Below are 22,875 nucleotides of genomic sequence, written 5' to 3'. Positions count from 1 at the left end.
GAAAGAAGCCCATTGTGTGTGTGTGTGTATATATATATATATATATATATATATATGTCTGTGTGTGTGTGTGTGTCTGTGTTTGTCTCCCCCACCATCACTTAACCAATATTGGTGTGCTTACGTCTCCATTACTTAGCAAAAGAGACTGATAGAATAAATACTAGGCTTACAAAGAATAAGTCCTTTGTCGATTTGTTTGACTAAAGGTGGTGCTCCAGCATGGCCACAGTCAAATGACTGAAACTAGTAAAAGAAAAAAGAATAAAAGAACTGTGATAAGTTGTCTTTGCCTTTCATTCTTTCAGGATCATTCAATATGTCTTTTACCTTTTACTTGTTTCTGTCATTGGTCTGTGGCCATGCTGGAGCACTGCCTTAAAGGGTTTAGTGGAGCAATTCACCCCAGTATTTATTTTTAGTTCCAGTACTTATTCTGTCAATCTCTTTTGCTAAAGCATTAAGTTATGCGGCAAACATAAAGGAATAAATAAACCAACATTGGTTATCAAGTGGTGGGAGGGGACAAACACAAAGACACACACACATATTCATATATATATATGTAAAAAGGAAAACACACACACATGTATATATACATATATGTAAAAAAGAAAACACACACACATACCTACTACATATGTGGAAAATCGGTGTGTGTTTGTTTGTGGCATTGTTAACTAACTTCTCCTACATCGTTTTATTGATTTTGATGAATCTTGACACGTGGGTAGAACTCATATCTGGAAACCTCATGATATACTTAGATTGTTGAAAAAATCGATAATATGGCTCCTAGAAGAGACCTTTATATCTACCACATATAACTAATTTTTTTTAAACACGCAAGGGAAATAACCCATAGCACCTGTACAATATTTTTTTAAGCACTCAAGGGAAATAACCCATTTCATTGTTTATGTTCGATTACTTTGAATAGATTTTTTTGTGTGTCCTATTTCTAATTTTTGCAGACAATATCACTTTTATACTTTATTTGACATTGAGTAGAACTCATGTCTGGAAACCTTGTGACATACTTAGATTGTTGAAAAAAATAAATCGATTATAGGGCCCTTCCAATGGATCCTTCTATCTACTACATATTACTAATATTTTATTTAAACAACCCAAAGGAAAAAGCCCATACCACCTGCAGATTTTGGCGAAGCGATCAATATTTGATTCTCAGAATCAGCCAACCTAATTCTGCATTTTACTTCTCACTGTCTTGAACTGTAAACATTATTATTGCACTTCTTTAATTTGAATCTTAAACATTAAAGACTTCATTCATACATTTCTATACATACATACGTTTTGAATGCCCATTTTTACAGTTACGCTTTTTCCATGACAGTATTCCACAACATATTGGTTTGCTTCATGCAGACATAGCATGGATTCGATCCTCGATTGCCAAATTTCACTTAACATTTCAACAGCACTTTTCTCATGGTAAAACAATAGCTTTTCTGTGAATGACAGCAGTTATATATTTCCCAGATGCCTTCACTAAGCAGAATAATGTCTTTGCCTCTCGCCAACCTCCGCTAACCTCTCTCATCAACATCCAACAATCTTTCTCGCCAACCTTCAACAATCTCTCCCTCCTCCAGCTGACAATTGTTTGTACTTTTTCGTGATGGAAAATACACCTTTTGTGGAAGTTATAACGATATTGCTTTTGTTTTACCATGAATAATAAGGTGTTTCAATAGAACATATTTACCCCCGGGAATTACCGGGTACACCAGCTAATATATACATATATGTAAAAAAGAAAACACACACACACATGCAGTGAGCTTCCACACAGTTTCTATCTCCTAAATTCACTCACAAGGCATTGGTCAGTCCATGACTATAGTAGAAGACACTTGCTCAAGCTGCTGTGCATTGGCACTGAATCTAAAACTGTAGTTGCAAAGCAATCATCTTAACCACACAGCCATGCCGGCATGACAGACTAATGGAAATGTTAGAGGATCAGAGGTGATGCTTTGCAGTATTTGTTATAACTCTTTACATTATGAGTTCAAATCCCACCTGTGACCTGCTTGGGCTATAGATTTAATATGTCATTTGGTTAACACTACAACCTTGACTAAAGAATAGCATCAACAACCATGGGAAACATGATACATGTAACCTCATTCACCATTAATTAGTTCATTACAGGTTCAGGATAACACAGTATGTTCAGTTGTAAAGCATGTCTTATGCAGTATCATGGATTGGTCTGTGCTAAATTAGGTCTGCGATCACTTAAAGATTTTGCTCATACTGCAAAAATGTAGCCCAGCAACCACCCACAATGCTCAGCTATCCAGAATGCATTGATTATCACATGTGTTTATACGACCATACTTTGAGGTTGCATATTTTTTTCTTATATGGATTCAAGGAAAAGATAGAAGTGGTCAAGAGAATTGTAATGGTGGAAGGTGTTGGTGCCACCAAGTAAAACACACTCATGCCAGTTCCATAAAAAATGTACCTGTGCTGGTGCCATGTGAAATGCTCTTGTGTTGGTACCATGTGAAATGCACCTATGCTGGTGCCATGTGAAAAGCATCTGTTCTGGTGCCACATATGAGAAGTAACCATGCTGGTACCACATAAAAAGCACCTGTGCCAGTGTCACATATAAAGTACCCGTGGTGGTGTCAAGTCTAAAGCACCTGTGGTGATGTCATATAATAGCACTGGTGCCACATAAAAAGCACCCACTACATGCTGTAAAGTGGTTGGCATTAGGAAGGGCATCCAGGCATAGACATCATACCAAAACAGATCGTCAGAACCTGGTGCAGCTCTCCAACTGGCCAGCTCCTGTCAAACTGTCCAACCCATGCCAGCATGGAAAATGGCCATTAAAAGACAATGATGATGGTTATGATGAAGAAGCTTTGTTGCTGTGTGTCACAAATTTGGTATCAATGAATCTATTATTCTTTCCATTTATAAAGTGCATGGGAATTATCACTGTATCATTTTGCTTTTTCTTTTTTTTCAACTAAACACTCATGGTAAACAAGGATAGATGTACTTTTGTTCTGCTCTGCTTTGAGTTGAAGTCTTTCCAGAGTAGGTTTTGCCATTTATCTATCTAAAGTTAATATAATCAATACCACTTGTTGCTTAGATCTAGGTCAGCCATGACCCTGTAGACCTTTGATCAGTAACATTCCAACCAGAATTATCTTGTCTTTTTTTTTGTATAGATAATGTATCTTAAAATTACATTATTCAAAATGTTCTAATTTTTAATGTTTTGGCAATTATATTATTAATGAAATATTTTAATTACTTTTGAAGCATAATCAAGAATTTTAAGGGATTCAATAAAATAATTAGCTTTCCAATATTGAGCTGCTACTGTTTGAAATGTAAGTAAATTATACTATATGATTATTAGAGATTTGAGTTGAAATATAAACACTTTAAGAGAAACAGCTTTTTACCATAAAACGAGTTGTCTCAGATTAATATGGAAAAGATTATGACAGTATGATGTAACATCAGCGAGATTTGGTTGCTTTTTATAGTTGATAGAATGCTCATATAGAAAGTCCATTTTTATAGTTGATAGAATGCTCATATAGAAAGTCCATTTACCAGTAATATACTGAGATTAATTCACAGGACTATATCCTGATCTCTTGCTAAAATCACATGTACATAGTGAAAATAAATCAGTATTCTTCATATTTTATCTGAACATAATTCCTTGAAAAAAAAAAATAACCCCAGAATTTTTTCTGTTTTCTCTTTTCATTTCGAATTATTCCAGTTTTGATCACATATCATTGCTGTTTATTTTATTGGTTCTGAGAGGAATTCTACAGTCTATGTTCTTAGAATTCCAGATCAATACAGTCGTTTCTTAATATCTGGTCTGTCACAGACTTGTTTTGTGACCTGTATGATGTAGGTTTATATGTTTTTGGAATATCATTTCTTACCATATCTACTCTATTATGTAATTGTATTGGATCTGATTTTCCAGATCAATAGATCTTTGCAAAGTCATTGATATCAGTTTTCTTTCTTTCTATTTATTATTTATCGTTTTTCTAAGCATCTAATTTAGTGTCAGACATATCACGTTAGTAAAGAAGGTAATTCAAGAATCTGTCTAAATCAAAATCTCTTTAACCTGCTCGCCATACTTGTGCTGTCTATCACAGTAAATATCATCATCATCACCACCCCCAGCAGCAGTAGTAGTATTTTAATGTTCGTTTTACCATGCTTGCATGGGTTAGACAAAATTTGTTGAGGCAGAGTTTCTACAGCTGGATGCTTCTCTCTTGCCAAGTCTCACCTGTTTCCAAACAAGGCAATATTTTCCCCATCATCCTTTGAACATGAACAGCTCAATGGCCAGACATGTTTTCTGGTTTGAAATTAGTGTATGATGTCATGACAAAAAAACATGCATGCACGCACGCACACACACACACACACACACACACACACACACACACACACACACACACACACACACACACACACTCTCACACTCTCTCTTTTTTTCTCTCTCTCTCTCTCTCTCTCTCTCTCTCCATGGACTTCTGCATAGTTTCTATTTCCTGATTTCCATCATCAGATATTAGTGTCAACTCAACCTAAGGCTTCCATAGAAGACATGATGCAGAGCAGTGAAATCAAACCTGCAATCACATGGCTGCAAAGAAAACTCCTTAACCACAGCTTACTCTGTTTATTTATTCTTTTGATTTGTTTTGTTTTCTTTGTTATATTTTTAATGTATGTATATCTGTCAGCTTAACATCAGGCTCAAACTTGTTTTACCAACAAGATCACACAGGGAGTCAATGTTGTTGTTGTCTCCCTTGGTGCTGTTAAATGCTATCATTAACCTAAAACAAATTATCTTTTAAATATTGCCTCAACAGAAAACTTGCTCGCAGAACCAGGTGTAAGTTTACAGTAATTATATCTATCTCTGAAAGTGGCGGTCTGTAGGTTCTTTTGTACCATAGAATTGACAGTAATGTCTGTTAATTACTCTTCAAAATCTTTCTCCAGTTTTATTATAAGGAAAAAAAAAAAAAAATCAAAGTGTGACATTTTTAAGGAATCAAGTGTCTTGAACAGTTTTATAACCATGTTTATGATAAAGTTCACTTTATCCGTGAAGGATTTCAGAGCATCATTGTAGAAAATGTGTCCATAAAAGAAATTAGCGAAATAATTAACCATTCTACAATTAAGTTGGAATCTGAGGCATTGTTTAACAAAAAGTTATATCATAAATTATGACTGAAGGTTTAGAACCTGACTCTTTCTGATATCAACATGTCTGTGACTGCCCCTGGTCCTAAGATACAAACATCTCATTTTAAAGAGACCTTAAACTAAAACTTTTCATCAACATTACATGTTAATTTATATTACAAACACCAACTTAATAATGGCAAAGTAATTTTACTAAATTCTTCATCATCATCATCATCATCATCGTTTAACATCCGCTTTCCATGCTAGCATGGGTTGGACCATTTGACTGAGGACTGGTGAACCAGATGGTTATACCAGGCTCCAATCTGATCTGGCAGAGTTTCTACAGCTGGATGCCCTTCCTAAAGCCAACCACTCCGAGAGTAACCAAAACAAAGAGAATAAGTTTCAAAAGAAATATGATAACCAAAGGGTTAAATAAGAACCTCTACAAAATGCCCAATTTTCTATCACAGAACTAGAGTAGCCGCAGACAATTTGCTATCAAGTGGGTTAACTATCATATTTAATAATGTACAACTAGTTTTTCTCTCTTTCCAGTTTTCTTTTTTTTTTTTGTTGTATTTGCGCGTGTGTGAGTGAGTGAATATATTAAGATGTAGCCAAACTGAGCAAAGGTGACATAAACTTCATGATTATATATGCTTTATCAGGAATTCAACTAAAACTTGTCACAGATTCTTTTTGAATGTACCATATCAGACAGCAGAGAAGCTTCTAGATAAAGACACCAACTATCATGGTTAGCAACACACAAAGTTTTCTTCATTGGGAATTGTACAGTCAGCAATCGTAGGATAAATTTGTTACTTTACAAAGCTTGCATTGATAAAAACAGTTTTGTTGCACAGTATTGAGGCCTGGATAATAATAGAAACTTTAACAAAAGATATAAACACTAGACATCATTCTTTTATGATTTATGCTTGGAGTTTATTTACCGGAAAAAATTAAATAATTACTGGCCAATTGCAAGACGGTATGGCCATGAAGTTAAGAAATTTGATTTACGGATGATGATGGTATTGAGCCTGGTCCTATAGCACAAGCCACCATGGTAAGTGTCTTCTCCAGTAGCCTAGGTTGATCAATATCTTGTGAGTGAATTTGTTAGATGTTTTAGCTGCTGTGTGTGTAATACAAATAATAAGACAAAGAAATATGGCTACTTATTTGGTTAAGAAGCTTGCTTCCCAACCATATGGTTCTGGGTGCAGCCCCACTACATGACATCTTGGGCAAAAGTCTTCCCTAGGCCAACCAAAGCCTTATGACAGAATTTGATAGATAGGAGCTGAAAGAAACCAGTTGCATACGCATGTGTGTGTGTGTACATGTGAGTTGGTGTCTGTTGTAAAATTGCGTTGTAGTTGTAAACAAGTGTCACCATCATATAAGCATTGTTCTTCGTCTTCAATCTTCAGAGCAAACATGTCTGGCCATTGAAAAATATTCTTTTCTACTCTAAGCCCGAAATTTTTGGGGAGAGGGCCAGTCAATTAGATCGTCTCCAGTATGCAACTGGTACTTAATTTATCAACACCGAAAAGATGAAATGCAAAGTCAAGAAATATTGCCTTACTTCAATTCCTATAAATCATTCTTTTTCAAAAGGTCTCTGAGACTGATATTAGAAAGGAATGAAGTTATTTTCAAACTAGTGCCTTGGACTACAGTCAATAAATAAAGTCCTTAGTACTGGATCAAATGTGAATATGTGTGGCTTAGTGATGAGGGTGTTGCAGGCATGATAATAAGATCCTGATTTTGTTTCTCAGACTTGATGATGTGTTTGTTCTAGGGTGAAAGACATAATTTTATGCTGCCCTAGTCCACTCATCTTAAAGTTCAGTTGGTGATGTTAAACCAAGCAATGGATGAAATGTACCACCCAGGAAATCAAGATGCCAGTAACCAGAACAAATACTGAAAGACATCTCATTTGATGCCCAAACAATTCTGCCTGTTCACTACTCTTAGGAACAGACAGAATCGACAATGAAAGGATGAAAGGAAAATGTGCCTTCACTAGGATTTGAACTCAAAGCAAGGCAGAATGGACAAGTCTTTGCTATGGATGATGACCTAATGCTGGTGTCAAGATTAAAAACCATGGATAAACAATTTGACATTCTGTTAATTCAGTCAATTTTAGCTTTTATATTTATACATACACACACACACACACACAAATGCACACAGATATCTAGTCACTTGGCCTGTAAGAAATATCAGCCAAATGACCCTCAATTCATACTCTTTTAAAGGAAGAGCATACTAGATAATATAGTATTGAACTTGCTTTGTCTGAATCAACGATATGATAGTCATGATTGGAAGATCTTTGATCATAAGTTTGCTTCATCTGGGCTGACCTGGGGGGTGGGGGTGCTAAACAATAATAGATATACATATACCACATATCACGCAAGCATATCCATGCCAGCATTGAAAGCAGACGTTAAACAACGACGATGATGATGATGACGATGACGATGATGATACACACACCACACAATACACACACACTCCTATCTTGTATATATAGCTACCACAACAAAATCTTTATTTTCAGATTCATGATTGTTCATAACATTGAAAATAGTGAAAAGATAAGAGAAATTTTAAAGGTATTAAATCCGCCAGTGTAGTTTTAATCTGCTGTTAGTTAGTTAATGAGTATTAACTAGAATTTCTTTAAGCTTTACATTTCTTTTGTCAGAAAATTTATGGTTATTGGTAGTTTTACACGTCATGATGTTTTGTTTTTTAACACTTTAATATATCATCTCCCAGCAGCATTGAATAAAGGCAGTAGTAAGCTAGCACAATCATTAGCATGTCAAACAAAATGCTTAGCAGCATTTCTTCTGGTTTGTTACATTCTGAGTTCAAATCCCTCCATGGTTAAATTTGCCATTCATCCTTTTGTGGGTTGGTAATATGAAGTAGCTGTCAAGTACTGAGGATTGGTATAATTGACTTGTCCTCTCCCCTCAAAATTACTGGACTTGAACTATGCAATGGATTGACAGCCTCTTCAAAGGGATATTGTGATCTTGGTCACTTAAAAGTTTTACATGCCATGGAAACTGAATACCCAACATTACGAATTGTAGAGATCAAGAAAAAATTTCTTTTTAAATAGGTGCAGGCGTGGCTGTGTGGTAAGAAGCTTGCTTCCCAACAACATGGTTCCAGGTTCAGTCCCATTGCATGGAACCTTGGGCATCTTCTATTGTAGCCTCAGGCTGACCAAAGCCTTGTGAGTGGATTTGGTAGACAGAAGCTGAAAGAAGCCCATCATATATATATATATATATATATATATATATATATATATATATATATATATATATATATATATATATATATATATATATATGCGTGTGTGTATGTATGTATGTATTTGTGTGTGTTTGTCCCTCCACCATTACTTGACAACTGATGTTGGTGTGTTTACATCCCCATAACTTGTCTTCTGGAATTCACTCTAGATGCCCATGCTTTAAGTTCAAATCCAGTCAAGATCAAATTTGCATTTTGTCCATTCAGGGTCATCTTCATCATCATCATCATTTAACATCCATTTTCCATGCTGGCATGGGTTGGACGGTTTGACTGAGAACTGGCACCACCGTCTAATCTAATCAACCACTCCAGGAGTGTAGTGGGTGCTTTTTACATGTCGCCGGCATGGGAGCCAGTCAGGGGGCACTGGCATCGACCACGTTTGGATGGTGCATTGTACGTGCCACCGGCATGAAAGCCAGTCAGGGGCACTGGCATTGACCACATTCGGATGGTGCTTTTTATGGGCCACCAGCATGGAAGCCAGCTGGGGGGCACTGGCTTTGACCATGTTTGGATGGTACTTTTTACATGCCACCGGCATGGAAGCCTGTCAGGGGACACTGACATCGACCACATTCAGATGGTGCTTTTTATGTGTCACCACCATGGGAGCTAGTCAGGGTCACTGGTTTCGACCATGTTTGGCAGGTGCTTTTTACATGCCACAAGCATGGTGCCTCTGGCTTCAACCATGTTCAGAGAGGTTTTTTTATGTACCATCAGCATGAGAGCTAGTCCGGGGGCACTATCAATCAAGTATTGATTTAACTATACTGGTGTGACACCCTGTTTTTACCATCTCCTGTCAAGCTATCAACCCATGCCACCATGGAAAATAGATGTTAAATGATGATGATGATGATGATGGTGATGATGATGGCACCTGCTCTTCAGCCTTCAAATTTCACACCAAATATCTAAGCAGGTATAACTGTGTGGTTAAGAGGCTCACTTTGTAATCATATGGTTTTAGGTTCAGTCCCACTGCATGTCACCTTGGATAAATGTCTTTTAATACAGCTCTGGTCAACCAATGTTGACAAACATCAACATCGTCTTTGATTCTTTTGAAGAATTCAGTATGCTCAGTACCAATAATTCAACCATCACCTTCACCCTTCCCAATGATGTACCCATGTATAAAACAATCATAGACACCACATTGTTCATCATCATCATCATCATTTAATGTCCGTTTTCCATGCTGGCATGGGTTGGACAATTTGACAGGAGCTGGCAAGGCTTGAGTCTTCACCACATTTCATTATCTGTTTTGGCTTGGTTTCTACAGCTGGATGCCCTTCCTAATGCCAATCACTTTATAGAATGTATTGGGTGCTTTTTACATGGCACCGATAACAGTACTTTTTCTGTGACATCATCACCAATGCTTTTTACATGGCACTAGCATCACTGCCCTCCATGGGCATTGTTTAACCTTAGAACAGTTCTAATTAATCAAAGCTATGATCAAAGGCATTTCAGTTGTGACCATTCTGTCTTTTGGAATGTCCTTCATTATTTTAGATAGAAAGCTGTGATTAGCGGATTAAGTAGTGACCTCTTGCAGTTCAAGTAACTAATTAGAGGCTCTGTTTCCCCCACTGGAGCTGCATTATTGTTGTCTTTGGTCAAAGCACTTTACACTCTCAAGTGCTCCAATTTATTAACCCATACAGGGATACCACATTGTGACAAAACACTGTTAAATTGATAGTTGCTCTGGTAGACAAAACTTAAAGATTGTCATTGCCACTACTAATATCATCATCATCGTCATCGAAGTCGACATCATCATCATCATCATCATACCATCCTCATCAATGTCATTTCCATTGACATTATCATCATCATCATAGCTTTTATCAGCATTCTTGCTCATTGTGATCCTTCACACCATTGCCATTATTATTGCTGCTATTCTTTCTGATATGCCTTTTCCTCATGATTGTAAGGGTAGGAATAGGTATTCGTCACTGTCTATTCACATGTGTTTGACTCTGTTTCCTCATCACCATCATCATCGTCGTCGTCATCATTATCAACAAGCATCATCATCATCATCATCATCATCATCATCTCCTCCTCTGCAAAGCTATAACGATAATACATTGTTACAACTAGGTCTAATATAACTAACCATTTCATCCCGAGTCTTCCCTTGTTTTCTCCTAATCTACTATCAATTCCACTCTTCCCAAAAGCAATTGTCTGAGTTATTGTAAGTGAACAAAGGCAACAACAGCAACAACATTCAACAACAAACACTTTAACAGATTTCTTAACAGCTCGTTTGACTATACAACTAATTAGAATTAGTTAATATTTTGAGATAATCTGAGCAGTTTGTTGTTAATCTTTTTTATTCCATGAACAATAGACTGTTGCAGATAACTTTTATTGATTAAAATTAATTGCAGATCTTTGTTTTTTTTTCTTTTATTATCCAACTTAATCAATGTTTCAATTAGGAGTTGAGCTGTGGATGTCATTGTTAGTACAGCTCATTATTTTGTTAATAGATTACTCCCATGATGCTTTGGGGAAGCAAATGCTAATACACACACACACACACACACACACACCTCATGTTTATTCTTTTATTGATTCCATCCAGTTGTTTTCAAATATTTCTCTTAAATATTTTCTAAAATATTTAATAATAATAACAACAACAACAACAACAACAACAATAATAATAATAATAATAATAATAATAATGATGATGATATCAGTTTCAAATTTTGGCACAAGGGCAGCAATTTCAGGAAATGGTGTAAGTCGATTGCATCAACCCTCCCATGCACAACTGGTACTTCTTTCATTTGACCCTGAAAGGATGAAAGGCAAAGTCAACCTCAGCACAATATGAACTGAGAAACTAAAGATGGACAAAACGCAGCTAAGTATTTTGCACAGCAAGCTAACAATAATAATGATAATAACAATGATGATAATAATAATAATAATAATAATAATAATAATAATAATAATGATAATGATATTGTTGTATTTCGGGGTGGTCATTTTGTTTTTTAGTTTTTTTGGGGGACCAAATAAACACATGCATTATTATTTGGCCCCACCCCCAAAAAAATAAAAATGACCGAAATACAACAATCTTGGTTTCAACACACGATTTCACATCAGGAATCTTGCAACACAAATTGATAATTGTGATAATAATAATCCTTTCTGCTAAAGGCACAAGGCCTGAAATTTGGAGAGAGGGGAATAGTTGATTACATCGACCCTGGTGTTTCACTGGTACTTAGTTTATCGACCCTGAAAGGATGAAAGGTAGGCAAAGTCAACTTCAGCGGAATTTGAACTCAGACCGTAGCAGCAGATGAAATACCACTGAGCATTTCGCTTGGCATGCCAACGAATCTTCCATCTTGCTACCTCAATAATGATAATAATAATTGTTGTTATTTTGCTCTTACATAGTATTGATGATGTAACTCATTTAATTTTGTTTCTTAATTAATCCCAATCCATGGTCTACAATGAAGTAATTTTCACCTTTCTCCAGCAAAAGTCCTTTTATATTGCTCACATCTGTCCTTACATTGCATTTAAGATTTTCTTGACAAATCTTGATAAACCCATACAAGAGGTTTTCTGCATTGCACCCTCTCCCAGATTAAGATCTAGCTTTGTAAGGCTTATCCTCAAATTCTTCTTCAGTTTCCAAGGTGACAATGATAGATCAACAAAGAAAATTTGTTTCCATTGGTTCTTTGTAAACAGTTGATTTTGACTGTTGATTACAACTCCTGACAGAAATGTCTCTGATTTTTGGTAATAGGGTAGGATTTGAACTCAGAATGCACGGAACTGGAATAGATACTACAAGGCATTCTATCTGATGTTTTAGCAGTTCCACTAATTCTCTACTTCAGATTGATGTTTTGGTACTATTTTTTTTTTATTAACCCCACAAAATATGAAAGGCTAAGTGGCCACAGTGGAATTTGAACTCGGATGAGGATAGTGATTTAGAGCAAATACTTCAAGCACTCTATCTAACACAGTGCTAATTCACCAGCCTACTACTCATGTAACAAGGTTAAAAAAACTCAACTCTACTATTCCCCACCAAGTTAAAGATCTTATGCTTGTTTAAGAAATCAAAATCTTTCATTGTTTTAATATATACTCTCTTAAGCTTCCTTTCTTTGCAACCCCACCTTTTTTTTACCAAATGCATTCACAGATCCCTTTCAGGGTCATGTGATTTGATAGGTAATGAAATAATATAACCTGTTTATGATTATGTTAAGTAAAACATGGTAACAACAAACTGAAGCTCAGAAAATTTTTAAAAGACCACACAATCATCATCATCATCATCATCGTTTAACGTCCGCCTTCCATACTAGCATGGGTTGGACGATTTGACTGAGGACTGGTGAAACCGGATGGCAACACCAGGCTCCAGTCTGATTTGGCAGAGTTTCTACAGATGGATGCCCTTCCTAACGCCAACCACTCAGAGAGTGTAGTGGGTGCTTTTACGTGTCACCCGCACGAAAACGGCCACGCTCGAAATGGTGTCTTTTATGTGCCACCAGCACAAGCCAGTCCAGGGGCACTGGCAACGATCTCGCTCGAAAATCCTACAGGAGCCAGTCAGGCGGTACTGGCAACGGCCACGCTCAAAATGGTGCATCTCATGTGCCACCCGCACAAGAACCAGTCCAGGGGCACTGGCAACGATCTTACTTGGCTTGCCGGGTCTTCTCACGCACAGCACATTTCCAAAGGTCTCGGTCAGTAGTCATCGCCTCGGTGAGGCCCAATGTACGAAGGTCTTGCCTCACCACCTCAGCCCAGGTCTTCCTGGGCCTACCTCTTCCACGGGTTCCCTCAACTGTTAGGGTGTGGCACTTTTTCACGCAGCTATCCTCCTCCATTCTCACCACATGTCCATACCAGCGCAATCGTCTCTCTTGCACGCCACAACTGATGCTTCTAATGTTCAGCTTTTCTCTCAAGATACTTACACTCTGACGGGTATTCACATTGACATTACACATCCAACGGAGCATACTGGCTTCATTCCTTGCGAGCTTACGTATGTCCTCAGCAGTTACAGCCCATGTTTCACTGCCATGTAGCATGGTTGTTCGTACGCATGCGTCATACAGTCTGCCTTTTACTCTGAGTGAGAGTCCCTTTGTCGCCAGCAGGGGTAAGAGCTCTCTAAACTTTGCCCAGGCTATTCTTATTCTAGCAGCTACACTTTCAGCGCACCCACCCCCACTACTAACTTGGTCGCCCAGATAGCGGAAGCTATCGACTACCTCTAGTTTTTCACCCTGGAATGAGATAGAAGTTGTTTCCTGTTTGTTTACAGTGTTTATTGCACCTGAACATCTGCCACAAACAAAAACTAACTTGCTAGTTAACCTGCCTTTGATGTTGCTGCACCTCTTATGTGTCCATAGCTTGCACCGGGTACATCTTATAGAGTTACTACCTACTCCTTTTCTACATACTGAGCAGGGCCATCTACCTGAAGGGGTTTGTGTTTTATCTACCTTCCTACTTATTAGGATTTTGGTTTTAGCTAGGTTGACTCTAAGGCCCTTCAATTCTAGACCTTGCTTCCACACCTGAAACTTCTCCTCTAGTTCTGATAGTGACTCCGCAATTAGGGCAAGGTCATCAGCATAGAGGAGCTCCCAGGGGCAACCTGTCTTGAACTCCTCTGTGATTGCCTGGAGGACTATGATAAATAAGAGGGGGCTGAGGACGGAACCTTGGTGGACCCCTACCTCTACCCGGAATTCATTGCTGTACTCATTTCCAACCCTCACCTTACTGGCAGCATCTCTGTACATGGCTCGCACAGCTCTCACTAACCATTCTTCTATCCCAAGTTTCCTCATTGACCACCAGATAAGGGATCGGGGGACCCTGTCAAAGGCTTTCTCCATGTCAACGAAAGCCAGGTACAGAGGTTTATCCTTAGCTAGGTATTTCTCCTGTAACTGTCTCACTAGAAATAAGGCATCAGTAGTGCTTTTACCTGGCACGAACCCAAACTGCATCTCATCTAAATTGATTCGCTCCCTAATTAGTTGGGCTATGACCCTCTCTGTAACTTTCATAACCTGATCTAACAGCTTGATGCCTCTGTAATTATTTGTATCTAAAGCGTCCCCTTTACCTTTGTAGCAGTTGACTATGATGCTGCTACACCAGTCATTGGGTATGACTCCTTCGTGTATCACCTGGTTCGTAATATGGGTGACTAGGCTATAGCCAACACTGCCAGATATTTTGAGCATCTCTGCAGTGATTCCTGATGGGCCGGGGGCTTTCCCGGTCTTCATACTCTTAATTGCTTTATCTACCCTGGTACTATCAACTCGGATAGCTGGTCCCTCTATTGGGTCGACATACGGCAGGCTCTCTTTCTCCCATTCATTCTCTTTATTAAGCAATCTATCGTAGTGGCATCTCCAGACCTCTTTCTTTGCATCCTCATTTAATGCAAGCGTACCATCATCCATGCGAACACATTTCTCTCCTACAACATCACTATTCTCTCTCCTACACTGTCTTGCAACACGAAATACCTCGAGTCTTTGGTCCTCACGGAGCAGAACATTGGCAAATCTTTCCTTATCTGCTTCCCCTCTGGCTAAATAAACCTGTCGCCTAGCCTCCCTTCTGGCACATTGGTACAATTCCCTGCTACCACCGTTCTTCCAGTCCTTCCAAGCCTGTTTCTTTTGTCTAATAGCCCTGTCTACCTCCTTGTTCCACCACCACGTTACTCTGGGTCGGGAGGGGACCTTACACCACCCACAAATCTGGTCGGTGGCTTTCAACAGGTTGTCCCGCAGAAATCTCCAATTGTCTTCCACGTTGTATGATGCTATATCCCCTTCTATTTCGTTAAATGCTTCAAGTAACTTGTCTCTAAGTCTCTGTCCGTTTGCAGGGTCTTTAAGCTTCCACACCCTTCTCCTCCAAGCCTGTCTAATTCTGGGCACCCATTTTGCCTTGATCCCAAAGTCGCTAACTACTAATCTATGTTGTGGGGTACATTCTTCGCCAGGGTAGGTTTTGGCATTTATAAGCCGCCCTCTTTCCCTATTTCTGGCGAGGATGTAGTCGATTTGGCTAGAGTGTCTGCCGGAGCGGTAGGTGACTAGGTGACTGGCAGGTTTCCTGAAGTTGGTATTGCAGACCATAAGATCGGTTGCATCACAGAACTCCAGCAGTCTGGTTCCCTCCTCGTTGCGGGAACCGAAGCCATAGCCTCCATGTATGCCATGGAAGCCTCCAGCACGACGTGCTCATTTTGTTTCAGCACCTTAAACTGTGACTTGATATTTGTCAGTGATATTCTTAAGGGAATTTAAGAGAAACTGAAAATGTAGGTTTACAGAAATATGAGGAATGAAATGGTAACAGAGCTGTCATTGGTAATTCTGTAAAGAATATTTGAAATTCTGATTTCATGCTTAACCAAAAAAGTATTTAGTTTGTTTTGAAAATTCGAGGTTTACACACATAAAAATACATGACAGCTCTGCAAATTCTTTACATTTCTTCAAAGAAAAATGTTATTATACTTCTTTCATTGCTACAATGGAAAAGATTTGGGTCTTCTCATTAGAGAATTATAATTGTTTATGTCAAATAGAAAATATTTGCAAAACTATTTTTTCTATTCATAGTAAATACTTGATTGTGATCTGCTTAATCGAATTAAATGTGAGATTATCCTCACAGACAAAATCATCAGTTCATGAAAATGTTTCAAATTTATTGTCCTGTATCTGCATGCTTCCATGGGTTTATTTGTTTCTGTTTTTTGGTGTGCGTGTGTGTGTGTGTGTGTGTGTGTGCTTATGGATGCTTCAATTTTATGTCAAAACAAAAAAATGTATGTCTTTCCCTTGCAGAGATATATTAAGTTCATTAAACTTCTCAAGTATGTCTGACAAATCTAGCACACTTTGCTAATTCTTATCATGAAAGAGTTCTGGAAGATTTTAGTCTTTTTCTGATAGATCTAACATTATATGATCTCCTTTACTGTATTTCTCATTTCCCTTACTATGGTTGCTGCCAGGGAAAGCACTTGTAACATAATTTTATTTTTTATTTTTGTTTTATTTAAATCTGTTTGTCTCCAGTAAATGTGGAGAGCACTCTACTCGATGGAGCTAAAAACTGGACTGTGAAGAAGGAGTATGATGAAATGTACAATAGACTTCTCCTGAGGGCTCAAAACATTTTATGGCTTCAGTGCTGGACAAAAGTGGAAATTTATGAACATATTCCACCCATCCCCATTATTATTGTTCAACACAAAGTGGGTTTTGTTGTTCTGTCATCTTGAACAACAGTAAACCATATCAGCAGTTATGTTTTGGAGACTTCAGCACCTTCAGTTACATTGGTTTTATTGAAAGACACATAACATGAAATTGAGGACCCACCAGAACTGAGAGGGCACAGAAAATTCGTAGCTCATTATTGTGAAATGTATCAAGGTTTTGATCCCTTGAATAAGTCATCTTAATGCTCATTCTTATGACATCCCTTCACATATCTGTACACATTAAAAGTTTAGTTGGATTAGATCCCATGTTTTGGCTTAGATTCATGAACTGATAACTGTTCAATGCATATCCTTTAATGAAGCAGATAATGTTAATTGCATCTTAATTCCGAAGAAATGTTTTTAGCCACTAATGCTTCACAAATTCTGCAATGAATGAATGTAGTAAAATTGTCCAGGTGACCCTTTAGTATTATATAAAGTCTACATCAGTGGTTTTCTACAGGGGTCCATATGGCCCTTTTGGAAGTTCATATAAGACCTTGCTGTTAAAATTTTTCTGCAATTATTTGGTTATGCTTCTACAATACACAAAATATTTTAACATTTTTTTCTACAAATCCTAATTATATTTAATTATAAAAATATAATAGGATTTTTTTAAACCATCGAATGGCTATGGGGGTCCATCCGAGTAAAATAGAAATCAAAGGGGTCCACAGGTTAAAAATGGTTGAGAATCACTGACCTAAATAATAGGTATCCCATTTAAGAGAGGGTTGTAACCTCAGCCACTTTATGTGCCATGCAAACTGAAGGAAGCTCTGGCCTAATGAGTCATGGGCCTTATGAGAGATCTAAATCTATATAACTGATGAGTTCTACTTGACCTATTGCTTCCCAACCAAACTTAAGAAAATACGAAATTATAATAATTTCAATGTCATGATTAGCGAAGGCGAAACCAGTCAACAGCCACAATACTCTTTCATTTAAAATTTATTAAAACTATGTAAACTGTGTGCATTTTCCTTCTCTTATTTTATATATATATAGTGTTTGCATTACAACACACCACGTGGGGATAATCGAAATTCTTTTCTTACTACTAATATATATATATATATATATATATATGCACACACACACAAACACAAATACATGTATGTGTGACAATGTAAGGTGATTATAAACAAGTAGTACTATCATAAAAGCAATATCATTTGTTTCCAGTCTGCCATGGAAAGCATGTCTGCTGATGGAGAACTGTTACCTTGCTTGGAAACAGGTAAGAATCTGCAACAAGAAGATATCTAACCGTAGAAAATTTGCTTCAGTGAATTCTATCTGATCCATGCAAGCATGAAAAAGTGAACATTAAAATGATGATGATGATGATGATGATGATATTGCTAAGTTTTTTTTTTTTCGCTTTGTTATTTATTTTATTGTGTCATAAGTTCTTTTCCTGGTGACTCATTGTGTCTTTGAGCTAGACACTTTATTTCTTATTCCTCCAGTCCACTCAGCTGGCAGAAATGAGTAGGATCTGTATTTTAAAGGGTCAGTCTGGTCACATTCAGTATCCTGCTGAATCCCCCTGAGAACTACGTTAAAGGTACACATGTCCATGGAGTGCTCAGCTACCTGCACATTAATTTCATGAGCAGGCCAGAACACTCATTGTTGTAACTAATGGAATGCCAGTTATTATACCGTAAAACTTTTATATATATAGAAATAATCCTTTCTACTATAGGCAAAAGGCCTGGATTTTCTAGGGAGGGGGAACATTCGTTCACATCGACTCAGTACTCAACTTGTATTTAATTTATCAACCCCGAAAGGATGAAAGGCAAAGTCAACCTCAGCAGAATTTGAACTCAGAATATAGCGGCAAACAAAGTATTGCTAAGCATTTCGCCCAGCTCACTGCCTTAATCATCATCATCATCATCATCGTTTAACGTCCGCTTTCCATGCTAGCATGGGTTGGACAATTTGACTGAGGACTGGTGAAACCGGATGGCACCACCAGGCTCCAATCTAATTTGGCAGAGTTTCTACAGCTGGGTGCCCTTCCTAACGCCAACCACTCAGAGAGTGTAGTGGGTGCTTTTACGTGTCACCCGCACGAAAACGGCCACGCTCGAAATGGTGTCTTTTATGTGCCACCCACACAAGCCAGTCCAGGAGCACTGGCAACAATCTCACTCGAAAATCCTACGGGAGCCAGTCAGGCGGTACTGGCAACGGCCACGCTCAAAATGGTGCATCTCATGTGCCACCCGCACAAGAGCCAGTCCAGGGGCACTGGCAACGATCTTACTTGGCTTGCTGGGTCTTCTCACGCACAGCACATTTCCAAAGGTCTTAATATATATAGTAATAATAACAATAATCCTTGGATGGAATTTATAGACCTTTGTGCGTTTCCACAAATCACATGTCTCTTAAGATCACAGTCCATATTCCTGAAATAATTACAGTGTAGTCCATAATATCTGTCTGTAGGTCATCTTCATGGATTCATTTCTTCAGGTGATATAACATCTGGTAAACATCTATTAATTTTATATCACCTGAAGAAATGAATCCACGATGATGATCTACCTGATGTCCATGAATACTATGGACTACACCGTAATCATCCCAGGAATAAGGACTGTAATCTTAAGAGACATGTGATTTGTGGAAACGCACATAGCAATGCTTTAAATGTTTATAAATTCTATTCAAGGATTATTATTATATTTATCCTACACTATACCAGTACAACTCGATGCAACCCCGAAAACTGGTTCACCAGTCAGCATCACTGTGGCCAGCGTAATGAAATAGAAGCTTTATTTACATATTCAAAACGTTTCCTGTAAGCAAATTTAAAAGATATATATATATACATATATATATATATATATATATATATATATATATATATATATATATATATATATATATATATATATATATATATATATATATATATATATACATATATATATATATATATATATATATATATATATATGTTTGTATGTGTGTGTGTGTTTGTATTTCATTAGTTTGCTAAATTTTAATCTAAAGTATTCTGATCTTGCATTTTTGATTTTATCATCACCTTTCACATGAATATTGTTTGAATTTCTAATGAGTAAAACATGTTTATTTAACTTGTTTGTCAAGTTGATGGAATTATTAAATCTTACCCTTTTCGTTTTTTTCATGAATACAGGTGAAGTTTTTCCAGGTTTGAAAGTAGATTTGTTACACACTTATTTGCCTGCATACACCTGTATATGTACATGTTCTTCTACGTTGTCACACAACCGGTTAGAAATAGCAATCAAATGTCCCTTAAATTCCATCTTATTATCTTAAAAATGGAAGTATATATAGAATTTATCAATATTTCTAGGTATATAAAAACACAACTTAACCCTTTAGCATTCAGATTACTTTGTCAAATGCTATGCTTATTTATTCACATTGTTCTGAATTAATCATTCATTATCTTGTAGCATCAAGATTTCAATGATGTGATTTTATATTTTTAAAATAGCATTGTAGGTTAGGTGTAAGAAGCCAGATCTGGCCTGTTTGAACATAACACAGGTGGGATATTTTGGTCAGATACGGTTGCTTTAAATGCTAAAGTGTTAACCCTGCTAATGCCTTTGGTTACAAGCCTGCTCATTCAGGATTCACTTTGGCTAAACAGCAATACACACACACTCACATGTCTAAAATATATTAGCTTCATAATTTTAAAAATCTGTGAATGTGAAAATGCTTTATTAATCATAATTATCTAATGACTAGTATTTTTCTGCAATGTAGAAACTTCAGCACTTAGTCAATCATATTTTGGTTCTTATGTCGGACATTTGTCTCTCCCAGATTAGAGAGCAACCTGTAAATAGAAATCAAGTCCTAAATATTAGAGAGGTTGAATAACTTGTTCTGGGTTTAACAATGCACTTGGTCCCAGTATTCTTATTCGTTTCTGTTATTTGTTTCAGTCATTTGACTGTGGCCATGCTGGAGCACCATCTCTAATTTGAACAAATCGACCCCAGGGACTTATTTTTTGTAAGCCTAGTACTTATCCTATCAGTCTCTTTCGCCAAACTGCTAAGTTACGGGGATGTTAACACACCATCGGTTTTCAAGCAATGGTGGGAGACAAACACAGACACATAAACACACACACACACACACACACATATATATAAATATATATATACAAATATACGATGGGCTTCTTTCAGTTTCCATCTACCAAATCCACTCACAAGGCTTTGGTTGCCTTGAGGCTGTTGTAGAAGACACTTGCCGAAGGTGCCATTGTGTGGGAATGAACCTGGAACCATGTGGTTGGTAAGCAAGCTACTTATCACACAGCCACTCCTGCGCCTATATTACATGTACATATAAATTTTGATGGAATTTGAACTCAGAAATCCATTAGGCTGTTATTATTCTTCTTTGTGAAGGCTGTGAGCTGGCGGAGTTGTTAACACAGTATTACTTCTAATTATGTAATGAGTTCAAATTCTACCAAGGTTGATGTTTGGCTTTTCATACTTTTGGGGTTTATGAAATAAGAACCAGTTGAGCACTGGGGTTAATGTAATTGAATTACTCCTCTAAAATTCTACCCTTGTGCAAAATATTCTTACTTATGAAGATGGCGATCTGGCTGAATGGTTACAAATCGAGCAAAACGTTTAGTAGCATTTCTTTATGTTCTGAGTTCAAATTCCACTGAGGTTGGTTTTTGCCTCTTATCTTTTTGGAGTTGACAAAGTAAGTACCAGTTGGATACTGTAAACAGCTTATCCCCTCCTTTGAAATTGCTGGCCTTGTGTTAAAATTTGAAATCATCATTATTCTTCTTCATGTATTAGTTGACTTTGTTGCTGTTGCCATTGTTGGGCACTTGTTCCTCAAGTGTTGATGTTGCTATTTAATTATGGCAGCAGGAAGATATATCTTGTTAGATTTTTTTTGTTTTTTTCCTCCTTCAGGCTGATTAATTTGTCACAAGCTCGTTATTCCCACTCCCAACCTTCAAGCCATCTGCTTGTATATAGTATGTTATTTTACCTTCCTTTTTCCTTGTTTACTTTAACTGTCCATTATTAATGCCTTTTCTCCCACTTTTCCTCCTTCTTTCTTGCACTTAAAGATTATTTACAAATGTAAAAACATTTTAAAATAATCTTTAATATTTACTTGGTGACCTCATTGGTGCTGGTGCCACATAGAAAGCACTTAATACACTCTGTAAAGTGGTTGACAATAGGATAGACATCCAGCTGTAGAAACCACACCAAAATGGATTAAATTTTAAACTTCTACCAAAATTTGATGGAATTGAAGTTCCAAACATCAGCTTAAAAATGTATAAGGTATTTAACTAAATTCTTCATTATTTTCAAAAATTAATTGAAACTAAAGCAGTGTATTCCACTGAAAACATGGTAGCAGAAAGGGTTAAGAATCTTCCATTTCAAGACATTTATTCTCTCTGATTCTTCTATTACTCAGGATTTCTATTTTCAGTTTTTGTATACCACTACCAGAATTCCATCAAAAATCATAACAAAATACCATTCTTCTGACTGATAATCTTTTTTCTTTCTCCCTTTTTTTTTTTTTCTTCTCCCGAGAGTTTTTTCACAGTATTTTCCCTCCAAGTTAAAGAAAACAAAACTGTATCCCTGTTAACCATAATTAAGTGGTTTCTATAACCCTCAAGAGAGATGGTACACATGGGGGTGGGGTGCATGCTTTGGTTGGGAATGTGCCTGCATGTGTGTGTTATGTGTGTGTGTGTTCATGCTGTGAGTGAGATGCTGTCTGCATGTTTTTATAGCTGTGTGTGTGTATGTGTGTGTATATATATATATACACACACACACACACACACACAT

The 22,875-nt window shown here is 37.2% G+C and overlaps 1 protein-coding gene across 1 annotated transcript in view; it reads left to right on the top strand.

The window, feature by feature from the left end:
- Positions 1-22,875, top strand: part of LOC106880114 (uncharacterized) — a 300,144-nt gene that overhangs the window by 81,069 nt on the left and 196,200 nt on the right. The gene's annotated exons all lie outside the window — the stretch shown is intronic.

Source organism: Octopus bimaculoides, chromosome 1 (assembly GCF_046866305.1).
Source record: "Octopus bimaculoides isolate indiv1 chromosome 1, ASM4686630v1, whole genome shotgun sequence".
NCBI lineage: Eukaryota > Metazoa > Mollusca > Cephalopoda > Octopoda > Octopodidae > Octopus > Octopus bimaculoides.
The sequence above is the reverse complement of the archived record's forward strand: the minus strand, read 5'-3'. Positions and strand labels throughout refer to the sequence as shown.